The sequence below is a fragment of the Acomys minous genome, assembly GCF_964271855.1.
Source record: "Acomys minous genome assembly, chromosome: 12".
Lineage (NCBI taxonomy): Eukaryota > Metazoa > Chordata > Mammalia > Rodentia > Muridae > Acomys > Acomys minous.
The window spans coordinates 42,721,557-42,746,856 of record NC_140493.1 but is presented as its reverse complement, the minus strand read 5'-3'; the positions used below and the strand labels follow the sequence as shown (position 1 = coordinate 42,746,856).

General features: G+C 42.0%; 1 pseudogene across 1 annotated transcript; it reads right to left on the bottom strand.

Moving 5' to 3' along the window:
• Positions 1-361: 361 nt before the first annotated feature.
• On the bottom strand, positions 362-989 carry LOC311578368 (protein MIS12 homolog; annotated as a pseudogene). Its single transcript has one exon. The product of its transcript is annotated as a protein MIS12 homolog (transcript).
• Between the last annotated feature and the right edge of the window lie 24,311 nt (positions 990-25,300).

Below are 25,300 nucleotides of genomic sequence, written 5' to 3'. Positions count from 1 at the left end.
CACATGTGTCCAGCTCATGGTTGCACGATGTACATCATTCAATGATTGAACATGCATGCCTGATTTCCACAGTGGAAATGAACAGTGACATTCAGTTATGTCAGGATTCCACTCTCTCCCAAAGTCACACTAACACCCCTAACAGCAGAAAGGTTCCAATCCTAAAAGAAGACCTGGAGACATTACCAGCTCTGTGGCAGGTCAACCCAAATTCTGGAAAGGGGGAAAATCAGATGAACACAAACTCGGCTTCAGAACTCTGAACTGGAGCCTTCAGTTCTACAAGACCAGACTATCTGCTTTGCAAAGTCTGGGAAAGGATGGGGAAAAGGACCTAAACCAAAAGAGCGAAGAAAGGAGGCTACCTATTTACAGGGTCTCTCTTTTTGCTCTTGAGAAATGAAGGCGTTTCCAGTCTTTTACATCCTTTTTCTGTGTTGCCTCTGTTCTGGAGTTTTCTGCCATTCTGCACCAGAGACACCAAAGTCTCCCTTATGTTACTAGTTCCATGCCCTATGCCAATATTTTTGAGCTCATCAGAGAAATTTAAGGTCTCTTTGAGTATGTCTTCAACAGTGTTTTGCTCCCCTAATTCTATAAGAAGGTCGTGCTTGGTTTGCAATCGAACCTTAGCCTTCTAGAAAATTTCAATTTCCTTTATAGGAAGCTGGAATTCTTCTCTAAAAGGATGCATCTCCTGACACTTATCTCCAGGAAGCAGGATGTTTGGGGGAATATACAAAAGTGACTGCGAAAACATCGAGAAGTCCTTTGATGAAGCAAAGAGACTTCTCTGTGCATTTGCATTGCATCAGAACAGGGCTAACCTCACTGTCTGAGATGCCCTCCAGCTTCTTTAGAATAACCTGTTCAACAGCCTGCATCACGTCAAGCAGATGGCCTAGAAATGCTATGCAGATCCTCACCAGGCAAGTTTGTGCTGTGAAGCCAAAGAGCTGCACCTCTGAGGCCTTCGGCTCCACAGACATCTTGCTTTACTTACTTTGAGACTCCCAATTGTGAAAACTAAATACTTTTGCTCCAACCCAACTAAATTCTATTTTCTTTCCTTAAAGTAAGCACATACTGGGCACATATGCTTCAAGAGCCAGTTTGAATACATGTCCCTGAAGAACCAGTTACCTCCTCCTTCAAATTTCTCTCAGTGTTATTAACTTATGTACCATCTCTTCTTTTCTGGATTAGGGTCCCTGTGGTTGAGATTAAACCTGAGAGGTCCAGGCCATCTCAACAAGTGTAATGACCTTTAGATTCCACAACCACCATAGACAAGACCCAGAAACCACAGCCTGAAAAACATTTTAAAACTCAATTACTCAAACATCATTTACTTTGAGGGAAGGCATGGCTAGAGAAGGATTGTTTTAAGATGACTTGCGAAGATAATTTCAATCTTTTATTTTCCTTATCCTATATATTCGCTGTGTTACAAGAAATCAGTGGCCCATGTCTTCTTGGTTTGTAGTAATGCAGATAATTGGTGTTGTGCATGCCTCAGCATGGGACACTTTCAACACGGCTTCTTGGGTCTTTGTAATCATGAGTTGTTGAGGGTGTCAAATCCAAGGAAGTGTCTTATTAGTACAAACTCTTAGCTAATTAAATAGCCAGCATGGATCAATCAATAGGGCATTTCTGCACCTCAGCAACTAATGTTTCTTCTCTATAACTGTCTTTGAAAAATGGAAACCTCAAGTTTGTCCTTGACTCCAGATGCCCCCCAGCAACCACCCCTTTTCTGTTCAAACATTCACAGAGCTGTGAGTCACAAGCTGTGTAGATTTGCTCTCATAACATCCTCTCATCCTTCTCTCTTATTTTAAGCAGAGGCAGATCCACACTGTTCTGTGGTGATCACCACTGGCTCCTCCATTGTTTAGCTTGTCACTGTCTCCAAATGCTTGGCTTCAGTCCATCTTCCATCCTCTATCCCCAGGGGGCTGTATTCAGCTATCAGAGTACTGTTTCATCATCTGACCCAGTTGGTCACTCCACTCCTTATGGAAGCCTTTCTTCACACCATGACAAGAACTGGCCCTCCTTTGATCCTCCTGCACCTCACCAGAGATCCCCTGTCTTGCCTGGTGAAATTTTTCTTTATATGCTAATGCCCACTGAAGCATCTTTACACAAATCCTTTCACTAGGCTCGAGACCCTTCTGTCCAATGACCTGTTGACCAGATGCCTCAAACGTGGCATGACCAAAAGAGAACTCCTGGTTTCCTTCAAACCACTCTGGCCCAACCTTCCTTTCTTAGTAAATGTCTCTTCCTTTCTTCAAAGTGATCACTTTGAAGATCTGGAATCATCTTTGAGTCTTCTCCCCTCTGTATCAGATCCAGTCACAGATTCTCAGACACTTGCCTTCAAAATATTTTTAAAAATATGTTATGACTCTGAACACTTCTTCCCTCACTGTTGCTACCATCCTATTTTCACCCACCCTCATGTCTTATCTCATCTATGATAGTGTTCTTGGAATGCCCTCCCTTTTTCCATGTGGGTGGCTTTCTGGCCTGCCATCTCAATGTCATTTTAAACTCATGCATTTAATTACTTTATTCCTTAGATCTGATTCTTGCTGGGCATTCTCTTGCCACTAAGAGTAAAGCCCACAGCTGTGGTCAATAAGGTTGACATGCACCTCTGACATTACCTATACTTTGAACCATACCACTTATGCCTCCTTTTATTGAGTGTTTCTCTCCAGCCACATGACCCTTGATGATCATCAAATCTTGCATCAACTGGTCCCTCTGCCTGGAGTGATCTTTTGCTTGGCAACCCACCCAGAACTCTATCCATATTTCCATTGAATTGTCTTCTTTTTAAGAGACCTCTGACTAAGCCCAAGTGAAAAATTCTTCTTATCTGCTATGCTGCATTTTCTTTTCCTGCTGCGTTTTTTTTTTTTCGTTTGCAGGCATTAGCATAGTGTGGCATATGTATTTATTACCTACCTCCAGTGTCTACATTATAAGCTTCCTGAATCAGAGATTACTTTTTAAATGTAAAATTTTTAAACATTTAAAGCCTATACACTTAGACTAGTACACTAGAATATGGCAGGCAAGAGGAATATGATGAATGAATAAATAAAACTATCAAGAAAGGGATTCCTCTTTGCAACAGTCCACCCTTCCAGAGAGCTCTTTAAAAAAATATATGATAGCTGCAACAATCTTTGAAAATCCTGCTAGCTACTGTTACTGCCTTTTGGAAAGAGCTCATGTCACACTATCAAAGAATGATGGAGTCTTATATTGGAAACCAATCAGGGAGATCATTTAATACACATCTTTTACGTTGGTCCTGTATATCCAAAAATGTCTCAACCATTTCACAGCCACCAAATAACCCATCTCCTGACCCTGTATTCTGTATTGAAATCTGTCACTTTTCTTTTTGACCCTGAGTCATGGAACGCTAGTTGAATGCATTATCCTCAAGACAGTCCTTCAAATGTTGCAGACAGCTAGCTTGGTCCCTTTTGGACTTCGTTTTCCAGACTGAACACCCTGTCATGCTTTCCTTTGCCCTAGATGCAACATGATTTTGAGACCTCCCTCCAGCTCTGCTCTGAATGCTTTTGAATTTGTTGCTGTTTAATCTATGCAATTGCTTCCCAAAGTGAACCCAGCACTTTAGCCACAGTCTTCCTTACTTCCCTGCTCACTCAATTCTATGCCCGTTCTTTATCTCTCTTTAGAAAACAGGAAAAAAAAACATTAATAAAAAATAAAAAAAAAAACAAGAATATAAAAGAACACACACACACACACACACACACACACACACACACACACACACACACACACTGCAAAACCCCACAAAACTAAAAACCATAATAAATAGGTAAAATACCAGTAAGACAAAAAAAAAGTCCAAACAAAACAATATGAGACAAAAAGTCTACAAAAAATAGCATTGAGTTTGCTTTCTGTTGCCATCTACTGCTGGCATGGTACCTACACTTAGGTGTGAATAGGACACTCAGTGAAACCCCACTGGAGAAAACTAATTCTTCCGTTACAAGCAGATACCAATTGGAGATAGCTTCTTGGTGAGAGATGGGGTTCTTCTCTCAGGGATTCTGTCTGGCTTGCACCTATGCATTTCCTGTGCATGTTTCCACAGTCTATCTGAGTTCATGTGCCAATCTTGTGTCTAAAGTCACAGTTTCCTTGGTGTCCTCCATTTCCTCTGTCTCTTACAATCTTTCTGCCTCTTCTTTCAAAAAGTTCTCTGAGCCCTCAAGGAAGAAATTTTCAAGAAGATATGAAATTTATGAATGAATGAGTGTTCCAAAATCTCCCACTCAATGCAGATTGTCCAGCCCTGGGTCTCTGTGTTAGTTTCTATCTACAAGAGGAAACTTCTCTGATGATGGATGATATGGGCACCAATCTCCACCACTCTTCTTAAGGGCTTATTTATTTAGAAAATACAGCATTTATTTCACCTTGTAGTTTCTGTTGTCATCACACAGTGAACTTACAAACGACATGCACCTGAGTAGCTGATCCCTACCTGGTACCACTCAGAAGACACCGAGAGGCCCTGGCACCATTAAGATGGACAAGTAAGTGGTGGAGAGATGAAAAAGGAAGAAAATCAGAATGAAGGGTGTGCACCATGAAGGGAGGCAGAGCTGGAGACTCAAAGGTGGTAAGGAACAGCCTGACATGATTATGTGCCACTTAGATGAGCAAGTAAACAGTGAAGAGATGGAAGAGAAAGAGAAGAATGGTGTGTGCACAATGAAGAGAGGCAGAGCTGGAGACTCTAGGGTAGTGAGGAATAGCTTGATGTAAGTACCTAGTGATGCCACCTGAGGGGTGAGGTCCTGACTGCGTTGCGATGGAGGCCATGTCTGCATCCATAACCTTGTCGTGCAGGGATCTGTGTTGATGTCTGTGGCCCATGTTATCACCAAAGGCTATGAGGATGCCCCTGGTCTAGGCTCTCACCTGTGGCCACATTCATGTTAGAGGACTGTAAGAGCTGGCACTACCCCTAGCCTGGTCAGTGTGGGAGAGCTGGCCCTGAGGGCACGAAAGCAGAAGAGCTGCCTGCCCCCCCCCCCTCTGCAGTGACTACAGTATTCAGGAGAATGGCCAGTACAGTAGAGCTAGCTCTGGTTGTTGTTGCATGGATGAGCAAGCCCTGAGGGCGTGACTCTGGAGAGCTGCCTCCCTTCCCCTCAAGAGCAGTGTGGCAGAACTGGCGAAGGTGATGTGGCTGGGGGAGAACTGTTGTCAGGCTGACCAACTCAGCTACCACCCAGGCTCAGATGCAGAACTTTGAGTTGGCCAATCCAGCATCTACCCCATGTATGAAGTGCTGGAGCAGACGAAGGGGCTGATCCTGCAGAACCAAAGTTGTAAGATCTTCATCTCTGACACAGGACAACAGGATACCCGAGAGGAGTCCCAGTGAGGACCCAGTGTTGATTGTGTAGCAGAAACCAGAGGCCTGGAACCAGAACAATAACTCATTGCAATGAACATTTGCAAATAAAACAATTTGGGCAAAAGGGTATATTGTGTGACACACCACAACTCCCACAGTGATGCTTTTTTGTTACTTAGTTAGTTATCTTTTCAGGGGAGGTTGCAAGGGCAGAGGGTGGGTGTGGAGAGGAGGTGAGTGGGATTGGGGTGCATGATGCAAAATACACAAAGAATCAATACAACATTGAAAAGGCATGCACCTGACCTAGTTCTGCATGTTCTTAATCCAATCCTCCCTTCTTTTGTTCTTCCTTTTAAAATCCATACTTTTATTATTCCTCTTCAACAACGGACGCTATTATTACGTTGTTCTATCCAGGCCTTTATAAACCTGATTTTGAGAACATTTAAAAATCCTTCAGCAGAACTTTACTTTGATCCCTGAACATTTCTCATCTACTCTTCAGCCTCTCTTATTGTCTTTGAAAAGTTGCAACACTTTGAAACTTTATTTCTTAATCATCCTAGGTATCTGCTCAGCCTCCCAGGTTTTAAAATCATGTGTGTATTGGAAAAACATTGTAAGTGCTCAGAAGCCTCACCTTCACTGCATTAGCACAGAAGCATTAGCACACTGGTGGTTACTTGACGGCCCTGGCCACAGACACAGGGCTCCACTGACCACTCCTGAGGTACATCCTATAACCTGATGAGAATTCACCACAGACCTTGGTCCATATGGTGGTCTTCTTTTGTGTCACAGAATATCACAGGAGATCTCAAGAGCTTTGCTGGTAACACTGTCTACAACACTTACAAAATTTCCAGTTTGAATCCTTAATAAGCCAGGAAAATATACGCCTTTGTCAAGGCTTGCTATGGATAAGTTGATCATTTGCTACTACCTCATTTTGGCTTCTTTTTTTTTTTTTTTTTTTTTTTTTTTTGGTTTTTTGAGACAGGGTTTCTCTGTGTAGCCTTGGCCATCCTGGACTCACTTTGTAGACCAGGCTGGCCTCGAACTCACAGCGATCCACCTGTCTCTGCCTCCCGAGTGCTGGGATTAAAGGCATGCGCCACCACACCCGGCCTTCATTTTGGCTTCTTGAAGAAGCTTAGAGTGACAATATATAACCATGCCAGGCAGATAAGTAAGTATAAACACACATCCTAGTCCATTTGGCTAAAGAGGACTTCCTATGTGTTCAGCATTAACTTATTAAGCATGTAGAGTTAGTTAATATTATTCCTATTTTATGGATGATAAAACTGAGTCATACCAATGTGAGTCACCTTCTTAAGCCATTTAGCTACTGAGAAGTGGCACTCAGGCACTCATATTACTTTCAGAACTTTAACACTTTCTCTTTCTTATGCTGCTGTTTACACCTCTCCACTTTGCTCATGTGCTCCTGTTGTCCTATAGTTCAGTTCTCAGCTATCTACTTTGAGTAATAACAGTGTAATGATAGCTGATATGAACTTAGGAAATAGATAGATCTGAACTCAAACTCAAGTTTCACCACTGCTAGCTGTGTGGTCTTAGACAAGTCATTTCATAATTCTCAGCCTTGTTTTCCATATCTTTATTAGGTTGATGGTTGTGATAATCATTCTATAGAGTTGTGATAAGAATCGCTTGTGAAAAATATAGGGTGTGGCACACTTTGGAGATACCCACAAAACAGATGATGATGTTGTTACCACAATATTGAAATTATTGTTAGTATGTAAGGTGGGTATGACTTTCTATTCAAATCTCTGAGGCTCCTATGGAGTGGCTTGAGTTGACCAACCCATTGGCTCCACTGTAACTTAGGGAGCCCTCATTCTACTTAGCTAAAAGGCTTCCTAAACGCCAGACTTAAAAATTAGTCCTGCATCATTTAATGAAACAGTCATCTTTTTGAAGTATCCATGGTCCACTCATTAACAATGTGTCTGGGCTTTGATTAGGATTTAATATTCAGGTTATCCTTGGTTTTGTTTCAGTGTTTCCCAGTGACAAGCTTCATGTCACCCTGAAGTCTTCGTCAGGCATTTCTGATTTGTTTGAAGATGAGAACTCCTCTGGAGTTTGGGCTTTACAAAACTGTGAGTTGCTCTTCCACAATGCTCCAGCCTCTTTTGGCTCATCATTCCTATTCTACTTAGACAGAGGAACTTCCTTACAGGATAAAATGAACTCAAGTCTTCAAGGGTGTCTCCCTCATCTCCTGGGAATCAACAAAACATTGGTGACCCATTTCCAACCATATCCCAGATTTCCAAGCATTTTTGTACATTGTTTCCTCAGGTCCTCCACACAGGCTACAAGATCCACTGCCATTACTATAACACTCTCATTTCCTTAGGGATTTCAGCAAATATCTGTTCACAAAATCACTGGATTGTTTTTAATCAAGAAAAGAAAATTATAATTGCTTTTAGCGGGAGACTAAAGCATGTTTGCTCCTTGCTAACTGGTACCATTTTTCTGATCTAGTCTCTTAATGGAGACATGCAATAATCCTTCATTAAAGATGCATGAGGGTACTAGCAAAGCCGACGCTGCAGAAATCGGGGTTTGACCAGGATCCAGGTCTGTCTTTCCTGAGCTGTTTGATTTTTGAGTCAGGCACTTGGTTAACTCCTTCTGCTAAAACTGAGTTACCTTGTTCACTGTCTCATGGGTTTGGTATAGGTTTTAGATTAAAAGTAAAATAGTTAACACAGTCTCTGATCCATAAGATGCACCAAAAGATGGTTTTGAAATAATCTTTCTTACCCATGGTATAATCATTCTGTGCCAGTTGCTTCATGGCTATCATTTCAATGGGTCTTTGCAGACGTGTTTCATTAGCCCTGTGATAGTCTTGGAGTATCTTGGCTGTGGGCCCAGTTAATCGTAATGAGTAAAGTGAAGCATCTACTTGGATTCATCTGATTCTGAAACTATTGTGTTTCCTTCTCTATTTCCTATTCTTTGGAGTTTCCTTATTCTAAGTATTTTTGCGTTCTTAGTTGGTGGTTCCTTAAACTTTTTGATCCAAGCTGACATCTTTAATGTCCAAGTAACATGCTTGGTGCATGACTGTTGGTACCTTTCAGTTCAATCATTCAACCACTGTGTCTGAGGCTTGGCTATATAGATGAAGAAACAGGAACTTTGCTCTTAGGGAAGTCAAAGAACAGTATAAAACTCTACATAAGGATGTTCACATGAAAGTTTTGGCTGAGACCCTAAGGCAATAGATAATCATATTATGAAGTGAGATGGCTCACCCAGGAAAAAAGTTGGTGGTTAAGAGAACTTAGCAACCCTATTATCTCATATACATCAAAATATGAAAATACCAGATGAGAAGATGGTTGGGGGGGGACATCCTAGCAAACTCAGCTTGTACGTGGAGTTTAATTCCTTTGTAAAGGGTTAAGGAATGCCTGAAACCTACTTTAGTCTCTTGAAGGAAGCTTTATTTAGCAAGACCAATCAGAGAGTATCATTTGTGACTGAAAGTTGCAAGCTGCAGTAGGTTTTAGACTGTTGTTCACTTAATACTGTGAGTAACGGTCCACAGGAGAGATGGATGGTTTGGCCAGGTGGATCTTGGAAGTATGGCTGTTTTCATGACTCTAACATGGATAAACCATGTGCAGCAATAGAAGTATCCATGCTCAGCACCAAGGGAACTGTGGTCAGCCACTCCATCCTCAGCAACTGGGGAGGGTCTCTGAAGGATCCACAGAAGAAAAAGTGAGCTCATGCTCACTAAGCACAAAGCCAGACAAAAAATACCAGCCAATCCTGGACTCCTCCTCTGCTCCAAGTCCAGAGCAGCAGAGCTCACTTTGCAAGTGATGGAAAATTCTCAGCTCTAGGATTCTTCCCTAACATCAGCCTCATCTAGGAAAGAGAAGACTGATTTGGTAGTCAAGTTTGGAGTGGGGAGTGATGTATAAAAGCACATTCTAATATTTGCACGTAGATGATGCTTGGTGATCCGAAAGGACATTAGCTTTTATTAGCTAAGAGCAATTAGAAAAACTCACTTGATTGCACTTGTATCATTCAAAGGTGGGGGATAATTTTCTCACTAAATATACTTTTTTATTTTTTTACATATACATTTATATTATTACACATAATAGTAATAAATATCTACATAAACTACCTACAGTGAAAATAACCACAAAATAATCAGGAATTATATAAATGTTACATTCATAGTGTTTTGCCATAGTATTTGGCAGCCTTGAAGAAAACATCTTTCCTATTTTGGTGTGTCTAAAGTTCTGAATATAAATCAACATATAGCATATATCACCATTATCAACATAAAACATCTATCTAGACCTAAAAACATGTTAATCCTTAAACAACTAAGTTTATTGTAAAACTAAACTATCTGGTCTTCACAAGAATATACATTGTAGGTGTAACAGATATTCTATAGAAAGATAAGTTAAAATATATAAGGTCTTCAAAAATCTCAGAGACATACATAATGAGGCATTTAAAGATTTTTTTTATTATTTTAAAGATTCACTGACAATGAGACAGGTTAACTCCTGGCAACACTCAGCCTACCTCAAAGAAGATGATGAGCATCACTGAATATATTTTATAGGGGAATATAGTGAAGTTGCTTTCTGTTCAAATTCTACTTATCCATAATGCTAGTTACACTGGAAACTTGAGTGGACCTTGTCTAAAGGGTGCTGAGAATATTAAAGGGTACGTTGATAACTTTGCATAGCATTATTTCCACTGCTTGAAAATTTATCTTTATATCCCTATTCTCTGAATTCCATGACTCTGCCTGTAGGTACACACCTGTTTCATTTCTTTTTACCACAGCTACATTGAGTTTTCTGTGAACTTCCACAGCATTCCTTTCCTACTTCACTATTCATTCTATGTCCTCTCATTAATCAGTAAAAAAAAAACCATGATTACAATATTCATAAATACAGCATTTTCTTCATGCAGTATGAGACAAATTATTTATTTTCATTGCATTAAAACTCTGGCTATGCTGTTTGCCTCATGCCTACCTTGTCTTGAAAACCCCCTTTGACTTGTTAGGAAGAATTGGTAGAGAACACGGGGCACTATACAGGGTGGATTTGGGTTGTCAGTCTCTCCTAGGGTTGTTCTCAGTTTCAGGATGGGTAACATTGGTACCCTATTGTATAGTGCTTATACTCCTGTTGTGTGACTCCTGGTTTTTCACAGAACTACAGAGAATGATACAGCAGATTCGATGGTATGGACATCAGAAATATTTTTTTGTGTATTTCTGGAGGACAGAGGAGTAATTATCAAAATGTTAATAGACTTCAATCTTTTAAAAAACTGAAGATGAATGTTCTCCATGGGTCTTGTCTAAACTGGTCCTCTGTGGGCCAATTTATGTGCACCCTTGAGTTATGTGCACCTTTCCAGTCTCTACCTTTATTGTCATATGGAATACAACCTCTATGAATTCATGCTTCTAAATTTCTCTCTGTAAGAAATCCAATTGTCTTTGGGCATCAGCAGCACAGACTATGGACATTTGCATGGCTTTCTGTGGTAAAACAGGCCATGGAAATCAATATGGTTTCAGGCTGTGGGTCAGATAATGGACACCAGCATGGTCATTAGTGGTAACATGGGCCACAGATATCAACTTGGAACCTAGCTGAAGAAGGACCATGGACCCTAATGTGACCCTTGATAGTAGCATGGACCTCTGATATCAATATGAACTCAGGTGGCAGCATACTCTACTTACATCTGCTTGGCCCTGAGCAGCATCATGGTCCATAAGACATCAACATGGCTTTATGTGACAGCAGAGACTGTGGACACCCAAATGGCCTTCGATGGTAACATGGGCTGTGGACATCAACACTGCCTCTAGCTGAAGCAGGACCCTGGGTCCAGACATGGATCCTGGTGGCAGAATGCAGAAGTTCATGATCTGTGCTCCTACTGACTATAAAGAACAAGAAGGCCTCTTCTTCAGTCATCTCTCTGACTCCAGACTCACATTTGAAAAAGAGAGGAATAGAAGGCTTCTGTGACAACCTCTTACCCTCTGAAAAAAAAATACCAACCTAGATCAGAAGCTATCAAAGAGAAATTTTAAAAATTGGGATAAGGATGAAGTGTAGCTCTCTATAGTAGAAGGCTACTTGCTAGGGTGGGGAGTGAGGAAGATCTAACTTTCCTTTAAGGGTCTGGCCACTGAGAATTTGGCTGAACTCCACTGAGTATATGAGCAACAAAAATTGGGTATCTTTTAAAATCCCCCCCCCCCTTTTTTTTTGTGGGAGAGGCCACAAGGGCTGGGGAAGGCTGGGAGAGTTGGGTACATTATGCAAAATTCCCAAGTAATCAATAAAAATATTATTAAAAAAATAATAGTAAAGAGTAGCAATTGTATTGCACTGTGGACCCACTCTTCAATTTCAATGAACTAATTATATTTTCAATATCTTCATGCCCACATAATCTCACATTCTGGGGGATTAGAACTTCTGCATATACATTTTGGACTAGGGGTAGGGCATCCCTACAAATCAGCCCACAGTTATCTACAAGCTTTACTAACTCTTCTATAATGTACTGGCTTCTAGCTCTTTAAGGAAGTCTGACCCATGTGCACACTATTCACTCCCTGGTCTCTCAAAATGACCCCCTGTAAAATCCGGGCCAATTGTGCATGGGTGCCCTTTCTGTTCCCACTGGAAATGCTCTTATTTTCTCCCAAAGTTTTCCCTTTTTCTTCTTTCTTGACTTTTTGGCACTGCAATTCAATTTGTAGTTCTGATTTGCACTCCAGTCTATTGGGTATTGAAATGTCAGCTTTCTCCAACCAGTAGCCTTTGGCTCAGCTTTCCCTTTGGCTCTTGAGGCCTCAAATTTGTTCTTGTTCCAGGCTTATAGAATCCAACTCCAATCTTGCCAGAATCTAGGCTGGCAGTCTTGCCTCTGCTTGAGGCTCCTTGGAGAACTTGGCAGGGGTCTCAAGGACCCTTGTGGTACACCAAGAGTGTGGTATATTAGATCGATGCTTGTGGAAATGAATCTCCCGCTCCCTGAGAACACACATCCATGGCTCATATTCCTGTCCTCAGATAGGCCCCTGGTTCTAAATGATGGAGCGCAAGCACATGCTTTGTACGTGCCTGGAGCCTGGAGCTGAACAACTGTCTTCGCCATTTTTCATATTCCTGTCTATGGTCCAGGTACAGGGGATTTGATGGCTCTAGAGAAATTTCCGCAAGATGAAAATTGCCCGGGTCCATGAATTACAGTATAGATAAACTATCCCCTGAATGCTTGAGTTGAAGACTGGTAATTTAAGGAAAAAAATACATTTCTGTTGCTTATACCATTTGATGGGTCTTTAAGCAACTATATATAATTGCCTAAACTAAGAAGTTTGAGTAAAAAAAGAAAAGCTGAAGATTCTGTCTCAGTCCGCTTAGGGCTCTTGAAGAGTGGAGTCCTCACATCTGTTGGCTAAACTGAGAGAGTCCTCCTGAAATGTACCACGGCTGGAGTTGACCTTCTCCTAAGGGGCTGGAGCCATGTTGACAACTTCATCACTTATTATACACACACACACACACTCTCTCTCTCTCTCTCTCTCTCTCTCTCTCTCTCTCTCTCTCTCTCTCTCTCTCTCTCTCCTTTCTCCAGACACACACACAAACACACACATACACACACACACACACACACACACACACCCATTTATACATCACTTTAGTTTTATTTGAGATATATATATATATATATATATATATATATATATATTTGCTGAAAATTTCAAATCTTTTGAAAGTTGAAGTTCAATTTGCAACTGGAGAATTGAAAAAAGGGTGAGAATGACAGGAATAAAAGTTCTCTGCAGGGAGACAGAAGGAAATGCCACCAAGGAAACCAGTCTTCTGTGGGGTCTCCCTGGTGAGCATTCAGTAAGCAAAGCACTTAGGAAAAAGTAATGGAGATAAGGGGAAACATGGAAACAGGGGTTAAAAAACCTAGAGAATTTATTCGCAGATACTTTCAAACATGCAAACACAACACCAACAGGCTAGTTGCTTTCTCCTTTTCTTTTCTGATTTTGCTTTTTGTTTGTTTTTAGATAGAGGTCTAATGCAGCCCACACTGGATTACAACTTGCTAGATAGCCAAGGATGAATTTGAGCTTTAAATATTCCTTATGCCTTCCCTCTATAGAACTGGGATTATAAGCCTATGTCATATACACAGTTGATGTGGTTCTGAGGCACTGAACCCAGGACCATGTGCGTGGAGGGTAAGCAGTCTACCAGCGGGCCACATCTCCAGTCTCCCAAATTGTTTTTAGAGTGTGTTTTGGGGCTTTGGGGAGGCGGGAGTGGCCTAGCAACAGAAGTACAACTCAGCTTGTATTTGGAAGTACATCTGCATCCAAGACTCAATTCTGCCATTTTGCTTCTCACAGACTCTGAGGAGCAGGCCCCAGCCTCTGCTTCCTTCTCTGTCTAACAAGTACCCTTCTGTCTCACAGGGTTGCAATACCTAATTTGCCTGAACTCTGGCCTGGTCTTTACACTTAGCTGCTCTGCCAGTGTATGCAGTAATGCTGGGTCCCAACTTCTCCCATCACAGCATGTTCCTTAGAACAGGGACAGATTGTGAATGATTTTGCAAGCCACACTGGGGAGTTTGGATCTGCCCTGGGGTGAAAAAGTAATGTCAAGGATAATGAAGGCCATTAGGACCTTGAAGACCGTCTGTGCTAACCACTTTCCTGGAACATTGCTTGGCTTTCCTCTTTCTTCTCTGGGTGTTAGGAGGCAGAAGAGTTTGAGTGGTTCCATATTTATCCTCAAAGCCCTACATTATTCCCTTCTGAACTTTTCCTTTAGGGGATACTGAGGGGGTATTGCAGCCTCCCCTCTTTATACAGATCTGGGTTTCTACTGTTCTGGGACAATTATACTTAGAGCCTTCAATGGCAGTTGTCATTAGGGGTGTTCCTTTCCCAGAAATGTCTTCCCAATGGCTTCTCACCAGATGTCTATGGAGACTCAGGCGTTGGCCTCAGCACAACTAAATTCTTGGTGACAATAAAGGTATTATATCAAGGGTCCTTACTATCAAAACAAGGGATCTCAGAGGCTTTCAAATGTTTATTTGATTCTTCTAATCATCACTGTCTGTTAAAATACACAAAATAAGACTTTTTTCCCCTCCTTTATTAATTTATTCTTGTTACATCTCAATGGTTATCCCATCCCTTGTATCCTCCCATTTTTCCCTCCCTCCCATTTTCCCCTCATTCCCCTCCCCTATGACCGTTCCTGAGGGGGATTACCTCCCCCTGTATATGTTCATAGGGTATCAAGTCTCCTCTTGGCAACCTGCTGTCCTTCCTCTGAGTGCCACCAGGTCTCCCCCTCCAGGGGACGTGGTCAAAGGTGAGGCACCAGGTGCTATCTCAGAAAAATGGGAATAGGGCTTCCTCAAGACCCAGCTATTCCACTCCTTGGAATATACCCAGAAGATGCTCCAGCACACAACAAGAAAATTTGCTCAACCATGTTCATCGCAGCCTTATTCATAATAGCCAGAACATGGAAACAGCCTAAGTGTCCCTCAATAGAAGAATGGATAAAGAAACTGTGGTACATATACACTATGGAATACTATTCAGCTATTAAAAACAAGGAATTCCCGAAATTTGTGGATAAATGGATTGAGCTAGAAGACTTTTTTTAAATGGACCCAAGAAAGCTGGAAGAGCCTCTGTCAGCCTAACTAAATGTTCCCTTACAGGAGGGCCTAGAACTACTGTTAAAACAAGTTGAGGGATATATTTTTCTTTGGAAAACACCTAGTTTAAAAATTATTGCAAAGGTTAAAGGCATCAGGCTAAATCTATCTTCTTTTTAGGCCTGTCTATAAATGCTGAAGCAGAGGTTGTTGCTAGGGGGGGTCAAGTATTCTGAGTGGTAGCTAGGATGATTAGACACCCTGACAACTGTATCCTTGCTGGGGGTGAAAGGGGTTCCAATGCACAGAGCATGCACATGAGACTGAAGAATGTTCAACGAGCAGGACTAGCTATAGTGGGAAAGGGTGAGTTTCTCAATTTTCTCTGAGGTAATCTATTATCAGACAAGCTTCAAAGCACATTGCCTTTACTCTTGGCACCAGTGAGTGGGGGAGGCCTTGCAACCCACCCATTCTAGGACTCTTCTTTGGCCTGTTAATTTTAATAAGAAACTTGTCTCCACTGCTCACTGTGTGCCAAGTATTCACCAGATGTACATGTCTTTCTCTAATTCGTACAAAAGGTACATAATTTTAAAATAGTTTAAAGAATTTATTTTATATTAATTTCTTTCATGCAATATATCTTGATCATGTTCTTTTCCCACCCCATGGCTTTCCAGATCCTCCCCACCTTTCTACCCACCCTTATACTTTTTACAATTTATTTTCAGATGGAAGAAATAGAAATTCAGAGATATTGAACCATATTTCAAGGCCTATATTTCAGCCAGTAAGTGGCAACCAGGAACTTGATGTCCTGAAGCTGCCCGGTTTGTTGATGTAGCCAGTTGCAAGAATGATGTCGGAGACAGACAAGAGTCAGAGGTTGTTGCTAAGCGAGAGACTTGGACTTCAGGAACCACCATGTTGAGCTGCTCAGACTCAGGGTTGGCCGAATATCTTTCTGAGTTCGTGGCTGTCTGAGAGGTGGTCTCACTCTTTTAAACACATGCTATAGTATAACAGAATGAGTTGCATTGATGGCAATTTTGTGTGTGTGCGCCACATGCTCTTCATGGAGACAGGGACGTTCTAGTCAGATTATCTGACAGCACTGAAGGAAGGTGGTGGCAAGAACAAGGCAAACGCTTGGGATTAATTCTTCCAAGCTTGTCTGGTTTTCTCTGTTCTCTGTTAGCTGTTCTAGGCCCTGCCTCCCATCATGTAGAAGTGCAGGCAGAATTTAACATGGGTTTCCTATTGGGCTACTTTCCTCTCTCAATGCCTGGTTTGCATGATCTGCATCATGCTGTTTTCTAAGATCCACATATCTACAGAAGCTACGGAGTCTCTCCAGTAACCCCTAGTCCTATAGTCCTTTGGATATTGCTTAGGGGTCACAACACACAATGTTGTACGTGTACATGGTCATTTTTCAGCTCCTAAAAATCTATGCATGCACTTTCATATTGTCTTTATTCATAATTGTGCAAACTTGGTAACAACCAAGATGTCCTTCAATTGGGACATAAATAAATTACGACACATCCAGGCAATGAGATGTTATTCATTAACACATAAATGAGCTATCAAGTTATGAGAAAACATACAAGTCATTTAAATGAATATTACTAGGTGAAGAAAGGAATCTGAAAAACATGTAGATTGTGTGGTCCCTCCACCTCATTCACTTGATATTCTGGAAAAAGCAAAGCTATGGTGAGAAAGTAAAAAACAAAACAAAACAAGCAAACAAACAAACAAACAAAAAACCAAAACCCAGTGGTTGCCAGGGGTTATGGAGACAGGAAGAGGATGAAGGGCTTTTTGCACAGGGACACCATGCTCCAGTCCTTAACGGTGGATACTCTGTTTTGTATCTGTCTGAACCTGTGGAACGGATAATGCCAAGACAAAAATCCTAATGTAAACCATAGCCTCAGGGTGTTAGCATGCCAAAATAGCGTCAGCTCTTATAAATGTAACATTCTGACGAGAAACGTTGAGAGTGATGGAGGCTGTCTGTGCTGGACAAGCACCTGAGGACGACATCACTCCTCCCTCTGTCCAGTTTTCCTGTGAACCTCAAATTGTTAAATAATGAAGCCGTTAGAAGAAAAGAAGCACCAAGGCTCAGTTTGTGAGTAACTAACCACCACCCACCCTCCAGCTGACAGGTAATCCACAACCAATTTCCACTATGTGTGGCCCTGATATTGATAATATGAGGAAAACACATGGAAAAGAGTTTCCATATCTGGTTTTATGGTAGACTGCTCAAGCAGACTGTTGTAGGTCTCTCCTAGCTCTCATTTCTTAGGCCTTCAAGGATCTGTCTGAAGTGACTGGAGGATGGGGGTGAGCTGACCAGGTGACCCTCCTCTATACACCTGGGCTTCCTTTTGTAGTGAGTATCCACCTGTGTGTGGGGACCCCTTTAGGGTAACAGGTCAGATATCTTGCATATCAGATATTTATACCTCAATTCATAACAGCAACAGAATTACAGTTATGAAGTGTCCACGAGATAATTTCATGGTTGAGGGTCACCACAACATGACCTGTTTGCAGCATTAGGGAAGATGAGAACTGCAGCTTTAGAGGAAGAAGCCAGCAGTTGTGAACAGCTACGGTGTGTGTGTACTTTGTTTTCCTTTCTTAACACCAGTTGTGTGTCTAGCACTTCTTTTGCTGGGCCTAACTCCAGCCCACTTCCTCTTGACAGCCTGTATGCCATCGCTGGCCTGCCCTCTCTGAATTTCTCCAGCTTTCCATTTCACTTGCCATGGAATAAGAGATTCGCTAGCCTCTAAAAAGCTTTGTGCTTTCTCTCACGTGAACACCTGGAGATTTTACTTTTCTAGTATCCTGTTTGTATCCACAGTGTGTTTAAGAGTTCTTGGGAGTGCAAACACTTGAAGAGTTAACAGTTACTGGGAAGAAAGGGCCATGGTTTCTAGTTTATATTAGAAGTATTGATCTCTTTATTCCAATTTTCTAAACCAGGGTGTCAGAACTTCTGTGTTGAGATGCTGGCTGGGATACTTGATACTGTTAGGGTTGCTGTATGCACTGTGGGGTATATTGGAGCATCACCTAGCCTCTGCCCACCATGTTATAGCAGCATCCATCCCCCAAGTTGTAATCATCAGAAATGTTTCAGACCTTGTCAAACATTTCCTGGAGACAAGGAGATCCTGGTTAGGAAGTGTAGCTCTAAACTAGCAGTCATCATGGTGTTCCTGTTTGGTGCCCAACAGCTTTCTCATTTCTGGGAAAGTCCGGGCCTTCCGCTCAATTATAAGAAAGCCTGGCTTTGGGGAAGGCTCTTACAGGAAGCCATAAAGTCATTCTCTGCTCTCTCACCTTGGCTGTGAAGATAATGCAATCAGGCTACAGAGGCGGGGGTTTGGGAACTTCAAAGCTATGCGAGAAGGGAGTGGAAGGACAGGAGCTGGGACCAGAGGTCTTATCTGTGGCTTGAATGTTCCTACATTATCATTTCAGAGGAGAGGACCTTGGGAAAACAAGGGAGGAGTCAAAGGACAGATTGCTTTCTCTATCTACCTTTCTTGAGACAGAAAGGGGACAAGGAGTTAAGAAAGGGAAGCAAAGTCGGCAGCTTGATAGTGAGGTTGAGGGAGAGAGAATGTGGATGTGGCGATCTGTCTAGACTCTACAAGCGTGTGCTGACTTGCATGGACAGCAGGGGTCTGGCCTTGAGAACCTGAGGATCTTGGTCTTTGTTGCATAGACACATGTTCAATGACCTCGGGCCTTATTCATCACATCTTCCTTTGACAAGAGACATTTTCATATTGTAGGTACCATTATAATTTTGGACTTTATGATAGTTTACTTTTCATTCTTCCATTGAGCCCGCTTTATTAGAATCTGTCCTCTATACTATAGCTGTACCAGTTTATCTAAACAGCTCTGAGCACTGTACATCCAGACATCCACCAGGTAGGCAGAATGAAGTGCGACCACCTTGACAACTTTGTCAGAGATAGTAAAGGCCTGAGCTCAGATGCCAATAACTAAAAGAGGGCAACTAATACATCAGGGCTTAAGGAGGTGGGAAAAATAATCACACTTTCTGATAATTCACTACTGGCTAGGGTCTGATGTCTGCATGCATAGTAACTCTTTCTACCTATTCAACAACTCTGTGAGATGTGGATCATAAATGTACTCATCTTGTACGTGAGGCACAGAGATATTTAATGACTTGGAAGCTGCAGAGCAAATAAGATCTGGAACTGAGGCCCAGCCAGCCTGGTTATTTAAGTTTGCTTTGAATTTCCAGGTTACAATTACTTAGCAAACAGACTCCAGCAGCTAAGTGGATAATAAGGCCAATAACCTAGGTATGGATGGAAGGAGGATGAGTTTGAGAGCAAAACAGTGGGGTTGGCTTCAGAGTTGTTATGTCTGTAATGCATCTGGACTCAGATCAGTCTAGAAGTCCAGGGAGCTGAAGCCACCTACTTAAATGTATATACTGAGGGAACTGTGTGCAGTCACAAGATGAGAGGAGCAAAGAGCCCTGGAACACCAACAGTTAAGAACAGATGAAAGGAAAGTCAAGCCAAGCCAAAAAAAAAAAAAAAAAAATCGAAAGAGAAATCCATCCTTACAGAGGGTGGTGCTCTGGGAACTGAAGGTGAACGAGGTTCAGAAAGGAGAGCAAGGTCACTGGAGAGAAAGCTATAAAGGAGCTCATTGAGATAAGACTTGAAGAAAGGCATTGTTCTTCAGTGGCCTCATGAGCTTCTAAGTTCATTTCCGCCAGAAGATGGGAAACTTTTTGAGGTCACGTACTACCACCAGCACCATGCTAAGACATGGCCAGTCTCTAGTCGAGGCTGAGTATGCAGAAGGTACTCACCATCTACCTTTGCTTTGATGGTTCAGGCTCCTGTTGCTTTTTCCTCTTTATTGGGACAGGAATTTTATTAGAGGGGAGGAGAGAGGGTGTTCCCAGTCTTCCATGCACTTGACTTTGCTGATGCAAACGGCTGGCAGATGCAGCACTGTGGTTCCTTCTGTCTCAGTAGCAGTGATAAAGACTGAGGACCTACCACGTGCTGCCTCTGTGTACTAGATAGCTGGTGTTTATAGCTAGAGTCCACAAAAACCTGCAAAGCTGCCTCTTACTATCTTTTCTCAGATAGAGTGAATGTGATGAACGGAGTGGCCTTCACAAAGACCCTCCCATCAGATGTAGTGTCACTGAGATAGCTTGCAGCCATCTGAAGCCAAGGTCCTGGAATTCAACCCACCCAAGACTGAGCTTTTTCTCACCCACTTGACTGCATCTTCATAACTTCAGGCAGCACCACCATTTAGGAGGGGTTTGGCATAGATTCTGTGCTGTTCTCCATTAAACCGTTTTTCTAAGAATCCAAAAGAGGCCCCTGATCACTTTTGCCCTCTTTGTGCCCTATAGGACATGGTGTTGCAATGTGAAAAGCCTAAGCCCCGAGGTGTCCATCATCTGATCCCCTCTGTTTCTATTTTGCCTGTTGCCTCTCACTGAACTGTCTCTCCAGCCTCAGCACAACCATTTGGCTCTTTTTTTTTTTACTTTATTAATTTATTCTTGTTACATCTCAATGGTTATCCTATCCCTTGTATCCTCCCATTCTTCTCTCCCTCACATTTTCCCCTTATTCCCCTCCCCTATGACCGTTCCTGAGGGGGATTACCTCCCCCTGTATATGTTCATAGGGTATCAAGTCTCTTCTTGGTAACCTGCTGTCCTTCCTCTGAGTGCCACCAGGTCCCCCTCCAGGGGACGTGGTCAAAGTTGAGGCACCAGAGTATATGGGAATAGGGCTTCCTCAAGACCCAGCTATTCCACTCCTTGGAATATACCCAGAAGGTGCTCCAGCACACAACAAGAAAATTTGCTCAACCATGTTCATAGCAGCCTTATTCATAATAGCCAGAACATGGAAACAACCTAAGTGTCCATCAGTAGAAGAATGGATAAAGAAACTGTGGTACATATACACTATGGAATACTACTCAGCTATTAAAAACAAGGAATTCCCGAAATTTGTGGACAAATGGATTGAGCTAGAAATGATCATAATGAGTGAGTTAAGCCAGAAGCAGAAAGACTCAAATGGTATATACTCACTTATATCTGCACATTAGCCCAAGGGGCATGTCCCACGAAAGCCTTCACTTACCAGGAAACCGAGACAGAGGGGAGGACATTCTAGTGGGACTCTAGATGAGAGAATCATGGGAGAATGGCAAAGTAGAAGGATCCAGAGGGTCCTAGAAGCCTACAAGTAGAACATTATGATAGGCAGATTTGGGCCCAGGGGTCCCGCTCAAACTAAGGCACCAGCCAAGGACAATACAGGCGGTAAACCTTAAACCCATACCCAGATCTAGCCAATGGACAGAACACTCTCCACAGTAGAGTGGAGAGTGGGATATTACTTTCTCAACCATTTGGCTCTTAAGTGATGATACTCTGATGTTACCCTGCACGTTCAATTCTCTAAAGTTTATCCAGTGCCCCTCCTCTTTTCTAGATTCTGTGATAACTTTCTTTGCTTGCGTTCCTTTAATTTTCCTTCCTTCCTTCCTTCCCTCCATGTCCCCCTTTCTTTTCTTTCTCCTCCTTCTCTTCCTACAGCTCCTTCTCCTCCTTTTTTGGAGACAGGTTCTCTTTCTATAGACGAGTCAGTATCCTGATGCTCACTCTGCCTGTAATGCATTGAGATCTGCCTGCCTCTGATTCTCATGTGCTGGAATTAAAGGCATGCACCACCACACCAAGCATTCTCTCTCCTTCCTTTCTCCCATCCATCCTCTTCCTCTTTCTTTCTTTCTTTCTTTCTTTCTTTCTTTTGTCTTTTCTTCCTTCCATCTTTTGTTGCTCTTCCCTTTGCTCTTCCTTTCTTCTTTCCTTTTATTTTCTTTCTTACCTTCTCCATTTTCTCTTCCTTCCTTCTTCATTTTGGAAGTAAGGTTTTATTACGGAGAATATAGGCTGGCCTCGAACTCAAGATCTTCCCAAGTCCTAGGAACTGTAAGACATGTGCCATGACACCTAATAATTTATTCATTTTATATTCATTTTTTCCTCTTCTTAAAACATTTACCAGAAGTGCCTATGACTTAAACAATTTAGACCCTATTTATCTCTTCTGAGTTCCTAAGGGTATAGTCACACTGACGGCTCTATTTTTTTTTTTGTCACTCTGTATTCTGCTTGCCACCTCCCTGTTTCTTTCACTTGCCTATCAGCCTCAAAAATCAATGACCATATGTGATTCTAGTGCTCCATTGAAACTGATTCCATACTTACTAAAGAAGTGTCTAGACTTGGGTGGCAGTAAGCATCAATGTCTGAAGGTAAGGGGGAGGAGTGGATAGCAGCAAGAGGTTGGGGCAGTTGGTAGCAGTGTAATGCACCTCCCACATTTACTTCTTGCCCCTGCTGAATGTGTGAAAGACAGCTCACCCCTGCTTCCAGACAGTGCTAATCCTGCTAGACCCATCTGACCCAAGGCCTTGCCCTGAGTCTCATCTTTGGAGTCTCATTTTCACTTGGCAAGATGAAAGTAGGGCATACTTTCATCGTGGATTTTCTCGGCTTCAGGATGGGTGTTGGAACATAGCATAGAGCCTCAGGAAAATGTCTCGGAAGTCACAGATCAGGCTAGAAAGGTAGGTCTTTGTCCCTCCATTTGAAAATGTGCCCACTCATCTGAAATGTTGCAAAGCACAGGGAGACTTGGGCAGTGAGAGGTAAGCAGCTGGATGGAGAGAAAGCGCTCCCCTTTAATCCTAGCACTCTGGGAGGCAGAGGAAGATGACTCTCTATGAATGTGAGACTAGCCTGGTCTACAAAAGTGAGTCCAGGACAGTCAAATGCTGTCTCAGAGAGAGAAATGATGTCCCAAAATACCAAACAAGAACAACAACAACAACAACAACAGCAAACCTGTCATTATTCAGTGTTATTGATGCAGTGCTGTCTAGGATATATGCGATCTTGTCCTCAGGATCTTATATCTTACATGGGAACCCCAATTCCACTGTCTTAAAATTCTGGACACCATTAGCTATACTTGGTGGATTATAAAAAATAAATAAAGAGACATGAAATTGGGAGGGGGATTATTTTGGGGGAATATATTGAGAATTGGAGAGGCACATAAGAATATATATATACATATAATATATACACACACATATATATATATTCATGTGTGTGTGTGTGTGTGTGTGTGTGTGTGTGTGTGTGTGTGTGTGTGTGTGTGTATTCACTAGGCAGCAGCATGAACTATCAAGAAAAGAAAGATCTCTACTACATGGTCAGAGCTCATTGTTATTATCGTTGGGTGTCTATGACATATTCCCCCAGCCTTTAGATTTTCAATGCTGGCATTTCATAAATGCTAGGTAAGCAGTCTACCAAGGAACTACCCTCCCAGGCTTATATATATTCCATTTAAGGAGTGACTGATGAATGATGGAGGAGCAAGAAAAATAGAATCCAAGGGGAAATCAAACAGAAGACAAACTTTCCTGTCTTTTCATTTCATGCCCACCACAGTGGCCTGACACAAGGACTTCTTTACCCACCTCTGTCTTTTCATTACATGCACACTACAGCAGGCTGACACAAGGACTTCTTTTCTCACCTCTGAATTCTACCACCTAGACTCTTTTTTTATGCGATATGGTCAGAAGAATATTTCTTAGGGCTGAAAAAAAATGACACTTGGACCCTTCCCAAGGATAGCTCAGTTATTGGGTAAATATAGGGGCAGCCTCACCCTGGCAGTGTGTTGGCAGCTGCCCTGGAAAATAAAAACACAGGCCGTTTATACATTCAGGAAGCTGAAGTGTTTTATGGGTGCAGTCATCAAAAGCAAACAAAGACAGGTTTCTGGACAATATCTACAGGAAGCCATTTACCTGGACAATAGAAGCCCAAGAGGAAATTTCATAGTCTTCAAATATTTGAAGGACCATCATGTGGCAAGAGGACCAGCCTGGTTTGGGGTGGCGACAGGGAGGGGCAGCAAAGCCGGTGGTAAGAAATGAGAGGGAGGCAGGTGCAGCTTCGTGTCTGGAAAGAACATTCCAACAATCTCAACTGGACAGGGAAAGAATGGGGTGGCTTTGGGTGGTATTGAAATACATTCTTCCACTGTTAGAAGAGTGCATGTGAGGGGGTGAAGACAATAGTTCAAGAAATGCTTTTTAAAATAATTGATTCATTTAACTAACTAGTACTTATTAAGCAAGCACTATATGATAGACATATGGGTGCTACACTGCAAAAGACGATAAGCAAATGAACAAAGAGACACAAAGATTGTTGTAACAAAGTGGGACTGACATAAATACCATAAAAATAAGGAACATGACAGACACAACAACTGTGTGCATTTCTGTATTTATATTTCTGCGTGTTTGCATGTACATGCATGCACATGTTGTGTAATAGAGCAATTGAACATTTTTTTGAATGGCTAGAGCACGTGTTCCTGAGGAGACAACTTTTGTAGTGAGGACTGTGACCAGAAAGGTCAACAAAGAACAGTGTAGGCATTGAAACTAGCTTGGTACACCCAGAACTGGATGCATGGGCAGTGGGCCTGGGCATAGTAAACAGCAGATTGAGGCAAAAGGTTATGAAGGTTGTTATTATTTATGGTGAAATACTTAGGTATCATGCAAGCAGGGCTGTATTTTCTGGGTGGAAAACTGAACTAACACACTGATTTAATTTTTTAAAAATTGTGTGTCTGTGTGTGTGTGTGTGTGTGTGTGTGTGTGTGTGTGTGTATGTATGTATGCTTGAGTGACCCATGGTGCTAATAGATAACCTGTAGAATTTTCTCCTTTCCATCATGTGGCTCCTGGAAATCACAGTCAAGTTTTGAGACTTAGCAGCAAGGATCATAACTTGCTGAACCGCTTTTCTGACTCTCAAGAGTCTTTTTAACTCTTTTAAGTAGATCAACATGCCCTGGGGCCATCCTTGGGATCCAGTTATCTAAGTAAGCTCTAAGATTCCTTTAATGGTAAAGACGTAAATCG